This window comes from Daktulosphaira vitifoliae, unplaced genomic scaffold (assembly GCF_025091365.1).
Source record: "Daktulosphaira vitifoliae isolate Bord-2020 unplaced genomic scaffold, ASM2509136v1 Scaffold_1, whole genome shotgun sequence".
NCBI lineage: Eukaryota > Metazoa > Arthropoda > Insecta > Hemiptera > Phylloxeridae > Daktulosphaira > Daktulosphaira vitifoliae.
In genome coordinates, this window is record NW_026099572.1 from 4174904 (window position 1) to 4181650 (window position 6747).

Consider the following 6747-nt stretch of genomic DNA (forward strand, 5'->3'; position numbering starts at 1 on the left):
ATCTTCAGACAATTTATCTTAGCAGTATTCAAAGTTATTTAATTTGTAATCTATCATGATAAAAAATGCTTTTAAATTGACTTAATTTTGTTTATCTTATTTGATACGGCGACCAGTTAATTGATGCATACTAGAGAATGTACCTCACCAACGTGATGTATAGTTTTAAACCATTTTTTACTAATAAATTCACTACAATTACGCTATAGAAAGCTAAGAGTACATGAAAGTTTACTAAAAATAACTGTTGTGTTCAGAAAAAGATAAGTTATTATAAAGAAAAATATTAAAATTTTTAAAATGCCAAAAAATATTTAAATAATACTTATTGCAAATTAATGTTTTAATTAATCAGTATTAATTGTTTAACCATTATTTTGACCCTTAACAAAAAAATTATCCAAATCAAATTATATTAAAAAAAAAAAACATAGCACAGTGGGGTCGCGGCATAATGGGGATGTGGCATAGTTGGGTCAAGTATAATGATATCTGACAGTGATTAAAATCACTATCATAAAAAACGCTTTGATGCAAATCTGTAGATAGTGCTTAATTTTAAAAAACTGATGGATTATTCCAAAAGCTACATGATCTTCTATTTCCTTATTTATATCCTGTATTCAAGTTTTATGATTTATATGTGTAATATATATATATTTATAATACATAAATATATAAAGGGAAATGGTGTTATTTAAAAAAAAAGTATGTCGAATGAAAGATGTATATAAATACTACTTCTCATAAAAAAATTGTATTGATCCATACATTTTTCAAAAAATTATAGCATAATAAAGTTAAAAATGTAAAATATATAATTGAGAATTTTCACACAAAAATAGCATTCGGTAGCAATATTCACCGTGAAGACAAAATTAAGTACGAAATTTTTTTTTCCATGATAAAGTATATTACATTAGCTTTAATTTAAGATATATATAAAAGTGTTAGACTTTCCGGAAGACTTTCAAAAGTTAAGTTGAAAAAGTTCTACTTTCTATATGAATTTTTTATATTTGAACCCCCCGTATATAAGGAAATGATCCGATTTAAAAGAAGGTATGTCGAATGAAAGATGGTGTAAAGGTAAAGGTAAAATGTCAAATTTATAAAAAGAAATATACCAAATATAAGGTAAAGTCATCATGGATCTAAAAAAAAATGATATTGATTTGGTCATTTTTAAAAAAGTTATGGCAGTTTTAAGTAAAAAAAATTGGAAAAATGTCGAAAATTAACGATTTTTATATTTGTATTTTTTTTTGGAGATTTACAGGGAACGAAGGAAATTTTTTCAATTTTTGAGGGTAATGTCTGCGTTTAGATTCTATAGATTCGTAGAGAGCTGAGAAAAAGTAGTAACTGGTACAAAAAAAAATTAAATAAAAAAACAAAAGAAAAACACATCATAGTTAAACTAATACCTTCTTCTCAGCTTCATATCTAAGCTAATATTATTAGGAGTATGAATAGACAAATATAAATGGAGATCATTAGCAAAAAACAAATATTTATAAGTACTATGACCTAACTGTAAAATAAATTATCAGTGTTACATCATTCTACTTCCTGAACTTAACATGCTACAAAGGGCCACCAACCTCTATAGCATGTTAAGGTGTCAAAGATGGTTCTTGGTCAGGTTAATGATGAACGGGACAGATTTTATGGTTGGCTTGCATCTGGACCAGGTACCACTAATGAGAAAATTACAAAAAAAGTCTGGTTGGTACCCTTAGGATCAAACCCGAGATCCCGCGAAACATACGTTCTACGTACTATGCCAGGTCGACCCCCTTCACTATGAACTAACTGTATTTATCATATTTTTTATTATCTGACCCTAAAATTAAGTAACATCCCGAGCCATTTTTGCTACCAAGCCCCTGAAATTAACTTTTGTATTGTTAAAAAATAACTTCAACAGGTAAAATATTTCTAAATATTAGGTAAATTAGATTATTGATAAATTGAAGAGACCAGCGGAGAACATATGACTATGTCACTAATAAGTATCTAACAACGTAATTAGGAAAAATCTCCAAGAAAATTCTAAAATTTTTTCATATCAAATGCAAAAATACTAATTTATAATTTTAAAACAAATTTAATTTATCATTGCAGTATAATTATTAATTAACATTTTTAATTTTAATGTAATATTTCTTCAAGTTATGGGGAAAAATTAATTTTTATAATGTTTTTACTAAAATTTGTGATTTTTAAATATTAAGATAAATTCGTGATCGAAAATGTTGTGCTAGTTTTCCTACCTTACCTTCCATTTCTTTAAAAATGTTAATACCATCTTTAGCTCATTTTATTGTTCTATAACCACAGCAAATAGCAAATAAAGAACAAATTAAACAGTAATCTGCATTTTTTACAATGCTATATTCAATCATAGGATACAAATTATTTCATTTAGCTTTAAATTATCCTTTTTTGTAACTTCTGGAAATGAAGTCGAAATATGCTGATGAGGCCCTAATGATATTGAAACGACATGTTCCTTAAATCTTTTTTACTTTAACCTGGATTATGTTTTGCAGAATGATCAAAAAAACCTTTGTATTTGATCTTTCGTGTAGATTCTATACACTGAGATTTTTTGTCCAATGTTGTATCAACTATTAAAGCATTAGGTTGAAAAATGTTCTTTTTAGATTCATTTAAATTCTTCTAAAATATTTTTAATAGTAAAAAATTAACCAAAAACACAATCAAAACTAAAGTATTATATTTTCGTGTAATAACATTTTTTTACAAAATTAATATTACTACAAATATTATTCTACCATTATTATAAAATATAATTGAGAAAAATAATTACTTTCATTAAATTTATTTTGAAAGATGATTCTATTCTTGAGCTTTTTCATATGGTATTTTTTAAGTTTTTATTGTTTTTTATTCTCTTAAATCAAAAAAATATTTCAAGAAATATATTATTATATTCAATTTTAATATAACATGATTATTTTTGAGTTGAAGTTAGATTCGTTAATTAAACAATGTTTTACATTTCAATACTAAATATCAATAAATAAAATGTAAAGTAAAACTTGTCTATTAGTAGAGATATAATATTATATGCTAATGAATATATAAAATATACTATGCATTTTTTAAAATAAATAATTAATAATGAATTCCTTAATGTATAAGATCGGTTAGTGACCACTATTTTTACTTGATAAAATATTTAAAAAAAAATAATTAAAATTATTCGTTGAGAAAATCTGGGTAGGCCCTGACCTACCAGGACTAACTATTAACTACGCCACTGTTTGTAACGTTTATATTTCATTTTGTTTTTAAAAATTTTCCCACAATCAAGACATTTATTATTCTGAAATATACGTTTTCTTAGCATTTTTAATATGTATCATCAATACTTCTAAAATATACCAATAAAAAAAGTCCTCATTGGAAATGTATCAAATTGTATGTCGTATTAAGAACTATACTTTAATAACGTATTAGTAGGTAGTTACCCACAGACACAAAAAAAGAATGAATAAAGAAATGGACAGATGAAGAAAGTGTTTCAAGATAAGCTAAATGTTAATGTTATTTAATACAATGTCCGCCAAAAGTCAGAACAATTTTTTCTTCATAAATTTTTACTTTTAAATCCTTTTTTTTAGAAAACGAGAAATTAAATAATTTAATGAACTATAGAGAGCCAAATAAATATTTGGATATCCTCTAGAAAAATTAATTTGCCTGTTGAATGGCCACTGTCTTACAGATCTTAAGTATGGTCTAATCACTTATTCAAACATTTTTCTAATAGTGTTAATCATACTTATAGGTCTGTAAGACAAATTAAATGTTTTATAAAAACTGTAATTTTTTGGAACATCTCCTTTTAATATGGGGATCAAGGAAATTTTTATTAAAATTGTGGCATTGAGAGCGCTTTCTAGACCTATCAACATTTTTAAACATATAGTCGAGCAAAGTAAGAGGGGTAAGTATAGAAGCGTGTATTGTCACAAAGTCAAAATTAATAAAAAAAATAAAAACGGTAGCACAGTGGGGTCACGGCATAGTGGAGATATTGCTTAGTTGGATCCAGTATAGATTTAATCTGACAGTGATTAAAATCACTATCATAAGAAACGCTTCGATGCAAATCTGTAGATAGTATTTAATTTTAAAAAATTGATGAATAATTGCAAAATCAACATCAACTTCTATTAAAATAAAATACAAAACCCATAATTTTAATACAAAAATAGCATATTTTTGAATACGGCAGTCATTTGCGTATAGAAGATAGGTCGTAGGGACAAATTTTTTTTTTCATTTTGTAGTACGTAAAATAAGCTTTAATTTTATATATGTTTAAAGGACGCAGTATTTCCGGAACATTTTCAAAAGTTCAGTTGAAAAAGATCTATGTTTTTTACAATATTTTAAGTTTTGAACGCCCCCTATATAAGGGGAAATTGTCCAATTTTAATAAAAAGTATGTCAAATGAAAGATGTACTTATAATGTATTTAGAAAAAAAAAATTTGTGCTGATATATACATTTTTCAAAAAGTTATAGCATTTTTAAGTTGAAAATTTAAAATCGAAAATCGAAAATTTTAACACAAAAATAGTGTTTTTTTAACTACGGCAGCCGTTTAAATGTAGAAAAAAAAGTGTCGGGACAAATTTTTTTTTTTCATTTTGTAGTACATAAAATAAGCTTTAATTTGATATATGTTTAAAGGACGCAGTCTTTCCGGAACATTTTCAAAAATTAAGTTGAAAAAATTAATTTTTGTAAAAAAGTTGCCATTTTAAATCCCCCCCAATGAGCAGGTTAAGTGATAGATTTTCAAAAAAATGATATCAAATGAAAGGTAAATATCTAAGGTTTTAGTATAAAAAAAAATTATGTTGATTTGTTGATTTTTCAAAAAGTTATGGAAGTTTTAAGAAAAAAAAGTGAAAAAATTTCGAAAATTAGCGATTTTTAAATTTGTAATTTTTTTGGATATTTCCCCCATTTGCGGGGAACGAGAGAATTTTTTTCAATTTTTAAGGGTAATGTCTTCAACTAGATACGATTTGTGATCTTTTGACGTATTTTTGAAACAAATCGGTCCTGTGAGAGCTGAGAAAAAGTGGCAACAGACAAAAAAAAAAAAAAAAAAAAAAAAACACATCATAGTAAAATTAATACCTTCTCCGCTTCGCATCGAAGCTAAAACAGCAGATGAAATTAATAGCTTCTCAGTCAGTATATATTATATACCGAATAATTCTATTCTCTTGAATCTTTTGATTTATCAAATCATAAAAATAAATATTGGTAATTTAATTATTGTTCCATAGTTTTCATAATTCATCGATCTTGAAGTATTTTTTACGTTCATCCTTTTTACTTTTTGAGGGTGTCAAATTTATTTATTCAAATAACAACATACATAATTAAATGACTTATTTATTAGATAATTATTTAATTAAGAAAATGACTGGTCGATAACAACTGTATTTCAGAATTATTAACAATTAAAAACAATAACTGGGTTTGAGACGCGGTTGCTGCTATTTTATCACAAGACATTTCTCCCATATTTCCAACGTTCACACTCTGTCGGCCAGAGTATAAACAAATTAATAACTTCTGAATTATTGAATCAAGAGTTATTATTGACAAGTTTTTTTGTAATTAAATCATTTAAGTAATTATAACTTAAAATTGTGTTTAATACAATAAACAGTTTTTGAGCCGTACAACTTGTAACATTTAAAAAAATTGATTATATAAATTAAATTATGAACGCTAACGATGTAATTTGGGCAAAAACATTTATCTTAAACTCAACATTTCTTATTTGAAAATTAAGCTTCCGACTTAAGCCTATAATTGTGTCATATTTTTTTGTAATCGTAGTATTTAATATACTTGTGCAGAATACTTTCCTGAATACTCTGAGAAAATATTTTTTAAATACCTGTAATCTGAAAAAATTATTAATGAATCAATATCAAGTAATTTATATAGTCCTCAATGCTTGTGGATTCACTCTAAATATCAACATATTAATGCAAAAATTAGTTTAAAAAATTACAATACAGAATTTGAATATTTCAAATTTTTGGTTATCAACTTGGATTCTTTTGAACTGAGTAACATATTTTATTAAAAAAAATAATTAATTTTTACATTAGATATAATTTAAAAAATTTTCCTATAGGAATTCGAAAAAATATTCTACCCATGTACTACACTTTGAATATACAGGGAACTTACTTCTAGCCACTGCGTTTCTTATTTTTTGAAGTTAACTTATAGTAATTCTCTAATTTTACTCATTTCTCTAAGTTTGTTTGTAAAAGTAATTAAGTTATAACATATATCCTCATTTTAGTAAACCCTACAGCAAAGATAGAACAAGGAGAAATCTTGGCCTTTTACTTCTTATGGGCCTTACTTAATGTGAAGGAATACATTTTTTTTTCTTTTTGTTGAGTTTTTCAATTTTAATTGAAGATTAAAATGTTTAAAACTAAGAAATGATTTTTCAATATCTGCAATCTATTAATGTGAACTTTTTTTTACACAATAAGTGCATTAAAAAAAAAAAAAATTCTACTATTTTATGTCATTAATTATTAAAATTTAACCATGATAACAAAGTTTCACCTAGTAAAAATGATTTAATAAAAAATGAATTAAAATACTTATATAATACATATTTTTCATGAAAATACTGATGTGTATTATATATATATTTAT